The following is a 14,553-nucleotide window of genomic DNA, read 5'->3' as shown; positions in this document are numbered from 1 at the left end:
AAAATTCGAGTTTGTAAGTTAATAGAGGGTCAGCTGATGGCAAACAGATCAACATGATAAGGATTGTCAACAAGAACCCTTAGGGTATTCAAGTTGAGATTCATGGACCAGGAGATTCTGGGAAGGAGGAGAAGGGCTGACTAGTCCCACTGGGCTCCTCAGAATGGAGAAGGGCCGTTACAGAGGATCACATACTCTCTGGTGACAGCATGAATGGGGGTCAGGGTTCTGTTGTTTCATCTGAGTAGTGTCCAGGAAAAAAGAAGATAGCCAAATACATATCTAGGGGAAGAAGATAACAATTAGTTTCTAGAGAAAAATCACCAGAAGAAGGAAGTAGAGTTCTATAATCTGAACAGGAAGAAATGAAACAAATCCAGACCACAACACGAGGAGGGTGATGCAGGTAAGAAAAGCAGTGGGAAGGAAGTGGAGTAACTTGCTTGAAAAGACAAGAGGAAAGCAAAGAATAGAATAGTCACAGGCAATGTAAGGCACAATTTCAGTGTGCTAGTAAAGGGAATCCCAGCAGTGCACATTTCAAGTGTATGAAATACTTGGGCTTACTGGGGCCTGATTCACGGAGGAGCACTTGCCGGAGGTATGGAGGGGCATGAATAGAAAGCCTGAGGTTATGGGGCACCAAAAGGAAGATCACGTATTATGTCTAGAGTCTTCTCTATGCATAGTCTAAGGGGGAATGTCATCAGCTGTCTTTGAGCAAGGATTGACTGTGAATATAATTTAATTCAGTGGCTATTTATTGATTGGCTGCTAGATGCAATGAATCTTACCTAGGGCTGTGGAAACTAAGGAAATGGACAAGGCAGGAGTCCATTTACACATGTAAACAACAGACTGTAACAGAACAGAAAATCAAATGAGAGCTAAACAGAGCCACCAGCAGCCTGCTGTGAGCTCTCCTTCAGGAGGAAAACTTTAATTCTGACTGGGCAGCTTAGGGGAAGCTCATGAAGGGAAGGATGTTGTTTGCTGTGTTGGGAAGGCCATGTCTGGGAGGAGGGGAGAGGATGGATTCCAGGCAGAGGAAACAATATGAAGAGAAGCCCAAAGGCAGGATGCTGGCTCAGAATCCAGCCATGAGTTATTGGGACTCATCCTCAAGGCCAGCTGAAGGTCTTCTCAGTGACACTGTCAGGGTGGATCATTCTGTCCCTCTGCCTCCCATAGCACTTTCTTCCACAGGCATTTCTTTTGCTACACTACTTACAGCACAATATTAATAATCTCTGCTGACTTGTTTACTTCTTCATATCCTCATACATAATTTTTGCTTCACTGGAGCAGAAACCAGACTCCACTGACCCCTTATTCTCTGGTACAAAGTGCTGCTCAAGAATTAGAAGGAGGACCATAAAAAGCAGGTAGAATTTATTTTGTATTCTGTAGGCAATGGTGAACCCTCAAAGGAATCAAAGGTTATTTTTTATTTTTTATTTTTTTTGTTGTTGTTACTGCCTTTTGAGACAGAGTCTAGCTTTTTCACACAGGGTAAAGTGCAGTGATGTAATCCTAGCTCACTGCAGCCTCAAACTCCTCGACTCAAAGTATCCTCCTGCCTTGGCCTCCAGAGTAACTGGCACTTTAGGCATGCACCACCACGCCAAGTTATTTAATTTTTTTTTTTTTTTTTTGGTACAGACAGCCTCTCTGTGTTGCCCTGGCTGGTCTTGAATTCCTGGCCTCAAATGATCCTCTCGCTTTGGCCTCCCAATGGCTGGGATTACAGGTATGAACCATTGTGTCAGGCTGGTTTTGTGTATTTTTGGAAAGTATTGTGGGCAGCAGAATTTGGTACCATTTATATGGAAAATTAAATGTAGGGGGTATGGGACCAGTTGTCCATAGAACAGTGCCATGGTGGTGCAGGCACAGCCCAGGAAGGAGGCTGTCATGTGGAAAGCTACTATCCAGGACTCTGGTCTGGGAATGGTGACATGGTCATGTCACTCAGAACTGGAGTAAGCATAGAAAAGCTTGGTGCTGAGTCAGAGACTAGACTGAACAGTTTGTTTGCATTTATTCATGACACCATGCCAAAATAAGTTTACCCTAATAACTGCTGATCTCTCTTTTTAACTATACTTGAATCTAGGTGATACATTTGCATATGTACTTTAAAAAATTACTTATTGTCAAAAATGCTTGACTTTCACAAGTAGCTGTTAAAGTTTTGGGGGTCAGGAGTACTATCTGAATTCAGTGGCAGTATGTGAATCCTCATCTCCAGCAGAAATCCTTCCGTTACTACGCCAGGCCACATCTTCATCCCCTCCAGATCTCCCTTTACACTTGGTGACTGTGCCACTGTTTTTGGAAATGAGCTGGAAAGGAAAGGAAAACTTATTTAGTTCCATGTTTATTTTGCAGTGGCAGGCTGAAGCTCTGACTTTTTAATTAACTTGTCTGGAACCTTCTAGGCTGTAAGTTGCAGATCTGGGCATAAAAATGCAAGTGTGCAGACTCAGTCATCTGAAACACTTCATCAGCCCAGAGGTGTTCCGTTAAGTCAAAATATAATTTGAGCAATTATTTGATTGTTGTACAATATGTTCATATTGTATAATTTGTTAAATAATTTAAGTAATAGTTATATAATTAGAGTATGTGTCATGTGTCATCCAAAGGTAGAAAATAGACCCCATGACGATTATCATGTGAAAGATTCACATGATAATCGACATGGGGTCTCTCTCTATATATATTTATATACATACATGTGAAGGTGATAAATGTAGAGATTTATGTAGACATTACTACTAAACCCTGAAAATTTAACAGCTGCTTGTGAAAGTCAAGCATTTTTGACAAATAATTTTTAAAAGTGCATATGCAAATTTATCTCAAGCATTTTTGACAAGTAATTTTTAAAAGTGCATATGCAAATTTATCACCTTATAATGCAATTTATAAATTTATATAAAGTTTTAAATTGCATTATATGCAAAGAGAGGGAAGAAAGGGACTACTGTGGACTGAATTGCATGCCTTTCCCAAGTTCATATGTTAAATCTCTAACCGTCAGTGTGATGGATTTTGGAGATGGGACCTTTGGGAGGTAATCAGAGTTAGATGAAGGCATGAGGGTTGGGCCTTCATGATGGGATTAATAATTACATAAGAAGAGGTAGAAAGCTCGCTCTCTCTCTCCACCATTTGATGATGGACCAAGAAGGCAGTCATCTATAATCTGGCAAGAGGGCTTTTTTTTTTCTTTTTTTTAGATGGAGTTTTGCTCTTGTTACCCAGGCTGGAGTGCAATGGCGTGATCCCGGCTCACCGCAAACTCTGCCTCCTGGGTTCAGGCAATTCTCCTGCCTCAGCCTCCTGAGTAGCTGGGATTACAGGCACGCGCCACCATGCCCAGCTAATTTTTTGTATTTTCAGTAGAGACGGGGTTTCACCATGTTGACCAGGTTGGTCTGGATCTTCTGACCTCGTGATCCACCCACCTCAGTCTCCCAAAGTGCTGGGATTACAGGCTTGAGCCACCGCGCCCGGCCAAGAGGATTTTTATCAGGAAGAGAATCAACCTTGACCTTGGACTTTTCAGCATCCATGACTGTGAGCAATAGCTGCCTACTGTTTAAGCCACCCAGCCTATGGTATTTTGTTACAGTAGGCCAACTGGATGAATACAGGAACTGACACTTTTAACCACCTGTTTTATGGGAGAGAATTATGTCAGGAAAATTATATACAATGTTTTATTCTTAAAATCACCCTGTGAATTGAAAACTCTTTTCATTTCCAGAAGTGAATGCTAGAAATGGTATGTAACTTCCCCAAGGCTATACATAGCAGGCAATGGGGCAAGCCTAGGTTTGTCAGATCCCTGAGGCCTCTTTCTTAGGTCACAGCTTCTTCTAGGTGTCACGCAGGCATTAAAGAATAATCATTCCTTACTAGAGTGCTACAGAAGTCTTCAGAGGGGGTCACTGGTCCTGGCAGATCCTAGCTTTGTAAGGCTAGAACCCTCTTCTTTTGGTTTTTCTGTAATCCCTCCTGGCCCTCATCTGGAGGTGCTCCCTCCATCTAGCAAACATGAGCTTCCTTATAACTGGGCTGAAGCCCCAAGAACTTAAAATTCTTCTGACTTGGCAGTGATGGGGGTTTTTGTGTCTGCCTCTGCCGTATTTCAACGGCTCTATTTCTGTTTCTATTTGAGAAACTACCGATGTACACAAAATGCTAGAGATGTGGTGCTCACTCACTTTTGCGCAAGGTCTTCGGCAGCTTCCTGTTTAAAGCCACACCCTTCCCCGGCTCTTAACTGATGGAATGGGAAGCGTGTTTCAGTATTCCTGGCTTTTGAGGTAATAAAATACCTCTTAGCCAAAGCAGCCCATTACTGAAATGTTCTCAGTGAAATCTTTTTGGGTCACATTCTCCCTGGTTCATCCTGGAGAGCTATCTCAAGTGCCACGTGTAGGTTTTGAGGTTGAGAAAGAAAGAACCAGAGATATAAATATTTCTGACAGAAAATAAGAACTGAGATAACGAGTATTAAATTATTTTACAAATGGTGGGATATCAAGTCCTTATTCCTAAGGACAAAAATCTGATCATTTACAATCCTGTCCAAATATTGCTGTATGATAATCCACTGATGGGTTAAATTACTTTTCTTTGAGGCTTCCAATGTATTTTTCAAAGTGGGCTGCTTAGCAAAATGGGAGATGGATTCTGGTTCACAAAAAGGCAGGATTGTCCCAGGGAAGGTTGCTCACCACTTCTGAATTCAGACTATACATGCCAGTCGCATGCTAAGACTTCTGGTTGCATTCAGCAGTTATGATGCATGAGACCCCAAACTGCATTAAAAAGAAAGAAGATTGCAGCTCTCTTGGTCACCTGAGCTAATAGTGGAGCATGACAAGGCAGTGGTCTAGGAGACAGTCAGGGACGTGGGGATGCCAGGGGTGGGGGGGTGGGGAAAGCAATGTTCACTTGCTGAGACCAGGAAGGACAGCAAGAGCTCTGTTTGCTTTTCGTCTGCAACAGAAATCGGTTTAAGAACTACATCACAGAGTATCAGAGCTAAGTCGAAGGATCATAGAGACCATCCAATATGCCTATTTGCTGATAGTATTTCACTGAGTCTATAGGTTCCAAGAGATGTCTTGGGGTAACTGTGGGCTAAAGGGAATGCAGACAGAAGGGGCTTCAGCAAGTCTGCCATCTGTCAACAGACGGAGTGGCTTAGTACCTGTTTTATATACCATGGTTTTGAGTGAGGTTTTGTTTCATCTAAAAAAATAGCTTTGCTTCTGAAGACAGTTTGGAAACCACTGATTTTGTTTAAAATATCATGAGTAGCTTTGTTACAGATATTTTCTGAACCTACAAAGCATAGATGGACATTAGAAGGGTCCTAGGATGTGAGGATCTATCTTAGGTCAGGGTGTCCCAGAAACAAATTCCAAGCCAAAGATCTGAGTGCAAAGAATTTTCCAAGGAGAGTCTCCAAGGAACTAGAGAAGGTGGGGATGAGAGAGACAGAGAGAGAGAGAGAGAGAGGGAGGGAGGGAGGGAGGGAGGGAGGGAGGGAGGGAGGGAGGGAAGGAGGCGGGGGGGAGAGAGAGAGAGAGAGAGAGAGAGAGAGAGAGAGAGAGAGAGAGAGAGACAGTGAGCAGGAATATAAGGAAGGGAAAGAAGGCAAGCAAGATTGAAATTTCAGAAGAGGTCTCAGCCTAATCCACAAGGATCTCTGGAGTTTATTTTGGGGCAAGAAAGCTGGACTTTTATAACCTAGTACCAGCTAACCAGTTAGAGATCATCTCAGGAACATATAAACTCTCATCTATTTCTTCCTCTTTTTATAGATAGCTACAGTAGTCTAAGGATAGTTCTTTGAAGAAGGTTGTAGTGGCAAACAGAGAACATCATAGCATATAGAAACTAAAGGATGGACCCCCAGCACTGGCAAGAGAATTTAAGGTGGTCTGGATGGGGATACCAATAGTGTCCACCCTAGGCTGCTTGAATTAAGTTCATTATGGAAGCAGCAACTGTCTTCCCCACCATCCAACTCTGGATCAGTCCATAGTACATGTTGTCTCTGGACAAACACTGTAACATGTCTCTTGCCCTTTAACTCCTTTCTTTCTTATTCATATTCAGCCCAGCATCTCCAATTAACCTCTCTTTATTACAACTGACCTTTCTGTTATTTTTCTGTATAAGAGGGGTAGACCAGTCTTAGAAGGAATTGGCCTGGCAATTGTTGGGCTGGCTACAAGTCTGAAGTTCATAGGACAGGCAGGGGGAAAGTCAAAGGGAAGATGATTATACATAACCCTACTGGCAGACCTGAAGTTTCTTGGGAACAAGTGGTTGTTTCTGAACTCTTTAAGCCCTGTTTTAAAGTTTTATAGCCAATTCCTTCAGTCTCACCAAGGATAATCTGTCTGTTGATTAACTTAAAATCAACTGATTACAGGTCTTAATCACCTTCAAGAGATACTTAGGTTTAGATGAGGTCATGAGGGTGGGGCTCTCATGTTGAGATTAGTGCCCTTATAAAAAGTGACATCAGAGAACTTGTGCGCCCCCTCTCTCTCTCTCTCTTTTGCATGTGCAGCATTTTTTGCATGTGCAAGGAAGAGGTCATATGATACAGAGAGAAGATGACTATCTACAAGCCAGCAAGAGCGTCTTCACCAGAAACAGCCATGGTACCCTGATCATGGATGGGCTTTTAGCCGCGAGAACCGTGAGAAAATAATTCTCTGTTGTTTAAGCTGCCCAGCCTATGGCATTTTTTTTAAATAGCAATCTAAGCTGACTAATATACTTGGTGTGGAGAAATCATGGCCTGAACTATGCAGACTCCTTAGCAGGGAGAATGGCCTGGATGGCTGATCAGAAGCCTAAAAGGAGCATGATTAAAAGATCCAAAACATAGAAATTTGAGAAAGAGGCAGGACATAAAATTATGGTAGTGGGCATTCTGTTTGTTAATCTTTGCATTTCACATTGTGCCCACCAGAAAGCACCTAACATAGAGGAGGCTCTCAACTACCATCACACAAGGCTTATCCTGGGATGTCAGTACTGTTCTCTGTCCTCAACTAGCCCAGTGCCTGTGAAATGAGTCTTAGAGCAGCAATGCATGAGCCAACACCAGCAGCTCACACTTACCTAGGCCTTTGTTCCATGTAGCTGCAGAGATCAAGACTGAGTTCCTGATAGGGCACCATCCCATAAGGAACCCAGCTAGCTACTTGGTGGGAATTTATTTACACTGGATTACTTGTACTTTGGAGGGGTAGTGATTTGTCACTCTTGGAATCACTACTTATATATTTTTCTTCCTGCCCTCAGTGTTCCTGCAGGCATCGTCATTCCATGTTTACAGGAGGACTACACAAGTTGCTTCAGTCTTTGATTCATTTTACATTATGAAGATGCCCCAGTGAGCACATGACCATTTGACCCACTAGGCCTAATTTCTACTTCTTTGCCCAGAATTGGCTAGCCTAATAAAATAATGAGGAGCCCACTTGGAAATGATGCTAGTGCTTTGTGCTGCTCTCTTTGGGGATGCGAAATATGGACTAAACTTATTTGAGCCTAACGATAATTAAATCATAGTAGTACCAATATGCATGGTCCAATGATAATTAAATCTTAGTAGTACCAATATGCATGGTCTAATGATCATTAAATCACAGTAGTACCAATATGCATGGTCTATGATCATTAAATCACAGTAGTACCAATATGCATGGTCTAATGATCATTAAATCACAGTGGTACCAGTATGCATGGTCTAATGATCATTAAATCACAGTGGTACCAGTATGCATGGTCTAATGATCATTAAATCATAGTAGTACCAATATGCATGGTCTAATGATCATTAAATCATAGTAGTACCAATATGCATGGTCTAATGATCATTAAATCATAGTAGTACCAATATACATGGTCTAATGATCATTAAATGTCAGTAGTACCAATATGCATGGTCTAATGATCATTAAATCGTAGTAGTACCAATATGCATGGTCAGGCAATTTTCTCTATCCATTTGGAGCACTCTGTGTGAAAGGGGTCAGAAAAGACATTTGGAATGATCTGAAGTTGGTATTCATTTGTCCTTGACTTGCAATGGTTTGGCTTACAAGTTTGTTGACTTCACGATGGTGCAAGAGCATTATGTATTCAAAAGAAATAGCCCTTCAAGTACCCATACAAGCATTCTCTTTTTCATGTTCAGTACAGTATTCAGTAAGTCCCATGATATATCAACACTTGATTATAAAATAGGCTTTGGTTTAGGTGATTTTGCCCATCTGACAACTAGCGTAAGTGTTCTGAGCATGTTTAAGGTAGGCCAGGCTAAGCTATGATGTTCTGTAGGTGAGGTATATTAAATGCATTTTCAACTTATGGTATTTTCCATTTGTGATGGAATTATTGGGATGTAACCCCATTGTAAGTTGAGGCACATGTGTATCTTCCTTGGCTATAGAAACGTGAGATATTTTATCTTTTTTTCCCTTTTTCATACATACATACATATTTGTAGTTTATATAAACAGGATTTGGATTTTAAAAGATGAAATGCTAGTGGTCATGACTTTGATACATTGTAACGTTTATCTTCTACCCCACCTTAGTTCTTATAAGAACTCTCTAGCGGAATATTTCCTGAGAATAACTCAGTGAAGATGGCAATTTAATGTATATGAATAGTCACGTACCAACAGGCGGAAAACTAGGTGCCAGTACTGTGTGCTGGTGCAAGGCATAGAAGCTGAAGGCTGTGTGTGTTAGGTGTGTGAAGAGTGAGAAGAAGCCATGTGATGTTGAAGAGTGACAGCCCATCTATGAAAGAGGCCACATGTTTGGCCATGAGCAGTCTCTTTAACCACTCCAGACATCTGTTTCCCTGCTTTTAGAGCAGGACTATTTATGATATGATCTCTGAGGTCTCCTTAATCTCAGACCTTCTTTGACACTGGGGTAACAGAAGGATGTCACCCACCTCCTCAACAGACTCCAGTTTTACATTTGTATCATTTACTGTACAAAAAAGTGCCCGAGGCTTTCCAATGTATAATAAGGTGCAGTCCTGAGCATTGTAGAAATAAGAAAGGTAATAGGGAGAGAATATTTATGCTGATATTTCGCATTTGTTATTTTATTTAATACAAACAACAATGCATGAGGTAGGCTACTACCCTCATGCTCCCGATATGTCTGGTGCCACATCAGCTTGGCACCTAGCTTGATGCCCCAGCTTAGGGCATAAACACATTGATATTTCTTAAATTTTTTAAATGATTGCTGTAGGATCTATCTACCTCTATTGCAAAGGAGTCTATGTCATCCTCTTGGGGCCTCCCTGTGTCCTAATTTGCTGAATGTTCGGTGTCCAGCAGGGTGGGTCCTGCCTGCAGAAGTTAGATCCTTAGAGAATGGAAATCAGATTCATCCACTTGTATACACATTCAGGGTCTGCCATACAAAGACAGTGGCTACCCTGGATGGGTGTCCAAAAAAGAGCATTTTTACTTTTTTTCTTTCACTGGAATATGGACAGTTTAGGGTCACTGACTATGATTGCTTCCTGCAGCTGAGGAATGTTAATTATCTTTTGGAAAATCACTCCTGAATCCCTTGAGTTCCTATCAGTAAAACAGACATCACCTATTCTGCCAAACTGAAAGTTTGGCTTTTTAATGTAAGTTGAGTATATCTCTCTCTAAACTGGTCCTGGAAGAACTATTCCTCCTAAATGTGAATTTATGCTGTACTCTTAATATGTTCAGGAAGTGCTATTTAGTATTGACCAACTCAGACTTTGCTAAACAAATGGCAAGACAACCATTGCCCTGTCTGTTTCCGGTGATCGGACGGCCCTGTGGGTAGAAGGAAGACCAGGGTATTTGCTGAAGAATGGATGTCCCTACTTTCTCTCCTTCAGGGTCAGAAAATAAGCCAGCCTATCTGGATATGGTCAGAGATTGTGGAAGAAACCTTCTTCTTTCTGGGTACCAGGAAATGGCCATATGGTCTCTAGAGGGGGAAGTTGCGAGATTTTTTTTATTGGTGAGGATTGGATTCCTCCTCCACTAGGAAGTCTTCCAGCTGCAAAATGGAAATCCAAGATGGGTTAACAGTTTGTGCAGCCCATAAACAACCTTGGAGGTGATGTGAGCCACCCTTTGCTTCATTCTTTCCTATTCCTCATGTGTGGACCCCAAGCAACACTGAGATTTTTGGGGGAGATGTTAAGGAAGAAGACTGTGTCCAAGCTTAGAACAAACTGTGGTACTTTTTGTAAAAGAAACTCAGGAGCAATGAATACCTAGAGAAAGAAAATCCTGAAACCAAAGTGGATTAGTAGAGTCTATCGACGACGTTTGGGAGGTCATGAAAATTTTGGAAAGAGGGAAACCCCAGGAGGAAGACCAGATATTCTGTTGATGTATAACGTGGGGGTGATTTTCTAATTTGACAATTAAAGGAAATATGTCATTAATCTGTTCCCTAAGATAGTGAAGTGAAAGAAACCAATAATCTTTTTGAGTTCGGAATAACAATAACAGCAAAGCTTATTTTATTCCATATATTTTGTTGTACATTTATTAGCTCATTTATTCGTCCCAATAATCCTATGAGGAAACTGAGGCACAGAGAAATTAAATGACCTGCTGAGAGTTGTAAGTGATCAAGGTAAAAATCAATTCCATAAAAAATTATGTTGTCCTTTTACAGATGAGGAGTCTGAGTCCCAGGCTGGTTGATAAGTTACTGAAGGAGAGCAGAGATTCAAAGGCTGGTGATGGCTTCAGATTTAGGCACTTTTCCTTCATTTTGTTTGATGAAGGAAGTGAGTGGACTCAGGTTCTTCTAGTCTCTGTCTTACATCTACTTCATTGTTAGAGTCTTCTGTCTTGTCTGCACATGAGCGCATGCCTGCACACACACATACAGATACATACACAACCATGTGCCCTCCACATATACTTGCACATAGACACATACATACATGCACACACACATACACACAAATATGCACACACACACATCGCCCTTCAGTGCTAAAATATCACTGCTTAGACAGTGAGGGAAGATAAGCTTACCTGTAAGCTAGCTGATTTTGTTGGTTTTAGGGGATTTTGAAACGTTTGAAAGAATATTGTTGGTAACAAATAGACATTTTTAAAATGTCAAATCACTCTCAAAATGGATGCTTCTCCCTTAATAGACATATGCTGATGGCTTAAATGCTACAAGACAGGCTTCCAGCTTTTGCTCTAGACATTTCAAAAGGCTGACAGGAGCTGACGTCTCCCACAGAGAGAATACTTTGGTGACAGGATTTTCATGTAAATTATATGGAATTAGATGGTGGGCAGAGGGAGAGACTTTATTACTCAGAAATAAAACAATCTACCAAGTAAATTGGAGGGTGGTGTGGTGTGGGGGCTGGGGCTGGCCTGCAATGTGACAGATGAGGGCTTGGATCTCTGTTTTGTGCCAGGAGCATGACCTTCAAGTCTCTGAACTTGAGTTCCCTAGACTCTGAAGAAGCATTCAGGGAGACTCCTCCTTTCTGCAGATGGGGTGAAAGTGAGTGATAATGATTGTTGGGTCTATCCCAGTGTAGAGGATATGGTTGGAGATCACGAAATGATAGCTAAAGTTACCACCATTTCTGCTTTTTAAAAATTGAATGCAAATGATAACCATATCCAATGGCAATTATTTGCCACATGTCGTAAAACTGTGAGAAGATTCCTGTGATCTCCTAAAAACTCTCTTGATCCTCGATACAAGTAGTGTTCGTTGAACACTTGTGACATGAATAGGCATAGTGTGAGTCCCACTTTCCCAGTAACATCGAGGGAGAAACTGATGCACCCATTTGCATGAGAAGACTTCCATCCCTTGCTGCCATCTGGTGCATGAAAAACAAGAATCTGTCCTTCTGTCATCTGAGTCTCTACCAGGTGCTGGATGACAGTGTTGTCCTTACAGGAACATCTGAGCTCTGTTGGACTTCCACCTACCCCAGTGGTGGTGGAGGAGGAATGTTGAAAATGTAGGAATCACACACAGTTGGGTTTAAGGTAGAGATTCTCAGTTCTGACTGCATATCAGGATCACCCAAGGAGTCTTTAAAACCCTGAAAGCCCAGGCTGCACCCCAGCCCAATTGTCTGAATTTCTGGAGATGGTACCAGGGTGGCAGGAGTTTAAACTCTCCCAGATCATTCCTATGTGTAGCCAAGCTTGAGATCCTTTAGTTTGGGATCTCTGTAGCTGCCACACAAATACCATTGAGTCTATCTCCGTGTTTTCCAAACTTGAGCCTTGAGAGATTCATCAGAGATGTTTGTTAAAAACACAGATTTTTAGAGTCTTTCTGAGGAGATTATGATCCTTCCTGTGTGGGGCAGCACTGGAGACTGAGAGTTTAACACTGAATTCAGGTGACTCTTCTGTTAGTGAAACTGGGAAACCCAGCCTGGACTGAAAGGCTTTGACTTCATTTTTACAGCAAATACCCTGAGAGGGGAAGATGAGTTGCTGTTACTGACGGTTTACTTAGTAACTTAAATAATAGGGTTATAGATTCTCTTAAAGAGTCTTGGGCATCACCTAGTCCTATATTCTTCTCAGTGAGGAAACTGAGGCTCAGAGGGAAGTGACTTCTCCAAGGTCACATATTAAATTAACCTTAGAGCAGGCTAAGAAGCCAAACCTTCGGCTCTCCTTCTGTGCTGTTTCCCTTGGGGCAGGACCAGCTCTGCAAATTCAGAATCATCAAGCAGCTGGAGAGCGTTTCTGAGCAGGCAGCCAGAATTGTTTTCCCCTTAATATATCCTTATGACAAGGTGATTGGTGCTAAACAAGGTCCCTGGAGGAACGTAAAGCAGCTTTCCCTTCAGGGCCACACCCGGTGGACCAAGCTAATCCATTTTGGTGGACAGCTACCCTCTGCTCAAGCACCTGAAAGCTTTCATCTTTGTTATTAACTCATTAATTACCATGGCCAGTGGCGGCACTGGGAGTCCCTGAGGAAACAGGCAAGTAGGCAAATGCTGGTGTTGATTTCCATGTGCTTTCATACAGTCTTCAGGAGGTCACACAGCTAACTATTAGGACCTTAACCTAGAGAATGTCTGCCCTGATGGCAGGTGGAATCCTCACCGATGCTCTGTGAGGAAGGAAAGGTTAAGATAATTAGTGGTTTTGACTGAGGAAGAACTAGGCAGAGAAAGATGTCATGGAGCAAGGGCTCCTGAGGGAAGAGTATGAAAAGATTGCTCGGTTGAATCAGCAATAAAGAGTTCAAGTGTTAGATCTGATGCTTCTCATTTCTGGACTTCCGTTTCCTCCTTTGGGAAAACTGATCTATTATTTGCGCCTTCTAGCAGTTACTTGTAGGGATGAATCAGCCAGTGCATTTGCCTTACATGGAAAAGGCTGTCACCAGACTAGGCCTGGATGTGTACCCCACTGTTCAGACTTAGCACTTGGCACCCTTCAAGCTGATATTGACTGAACACATACCTGAGAAGTATTAAGCAACTCTGTCTTAACATTGACAATTATTAAGCAATATCAGGAAGAGTGTTGCATGGAGAAAAGGTGGACCAAGAGGCCTACCAGTGTAGAGCTCAGATTCTTTGTGAGAGCCATTGAAACATCACCCCATCCTGACACACTGTCTCACTCTGCAGAGCAAGCTCCGTGGGTACCTAACTATTCTTCTGCAAAGACCGTTTAGTGATCATCAGTGGTTTTAGGCTTTTACAGGGTGGTTCATGCACCTTTGGTCTCCTAAATGCCTTATCAAAATAAAGGCATGCCTGTTTAATTGTGCTTTGCTGTACTGCACTTCACAGATATTGTGGCAACCCTGGGTTGAGCAAGTCTATCGGCACCATTTTTCCAATGGCATGTGTTCACTTTGTTTCTGTGTCCCAGGTTAGTCAATCTCACAATATTTCAAACTTTTGTATTATTATTGTGTGTGCTGGCCGGCGCAGAGGCTCAAGCCTGTAATCCCAACACTTTGGGAGGCCAAGGCAGGTGGATCACGAGGTCAAGAGATTGAGACCATCCTGGTCAACATGGTGCAACCCTGTCTCTACTAAAAAAAAAATATACAAAAAATTAGCTGGGCACAGTAGTGCGTGCCTGTAATCCCAGCCACTCAGGAGGCTGAGGCAGGAGAATTGCCTGAACCCAGGAGGCGGAGGTTGCTGTGAGCAGAGATCGCACCACTGCACTCCAGCCTGGGTAACAAGCGCGAAACTCCGTCTCAAAAAAAAAAAAAAATTATTGTGTGTGCTATGGTACTCTGCAATCAATGATCTTTGATGTTACCATTGTGATTGGTTTTGTGTACCACAAACTATGACCGTATAGGATGAGGAACTTAATAAATGTTGTGTGTTGTTACCTCTCCACCAACCAATCCTTCTTCCATCCCTCTCCCTCTGTTTAGGCCTCCCTGTTCCCTGAGACACAACAATATTGAAATTGGGCTAATTAATAACCCTAC

The sequence above is a fragment of the Callithrix jacchus genome, chromosome 16 (assembly GCF_049354715.1).
Source record: "Callithrix jacchus isolate 240 chromosome 16, calJac240_pri, whole genome shotgun sequence".
NCBI classification, from domain to species: domain Eukaryota; kingdom Metazoa; phylum Chordata; class Mammalia; order Primates; family Cebidae; genus Callithrix; species Callithrix jacchus.
Note: the sequence above shows the minus strand (reverse complement) of the source record.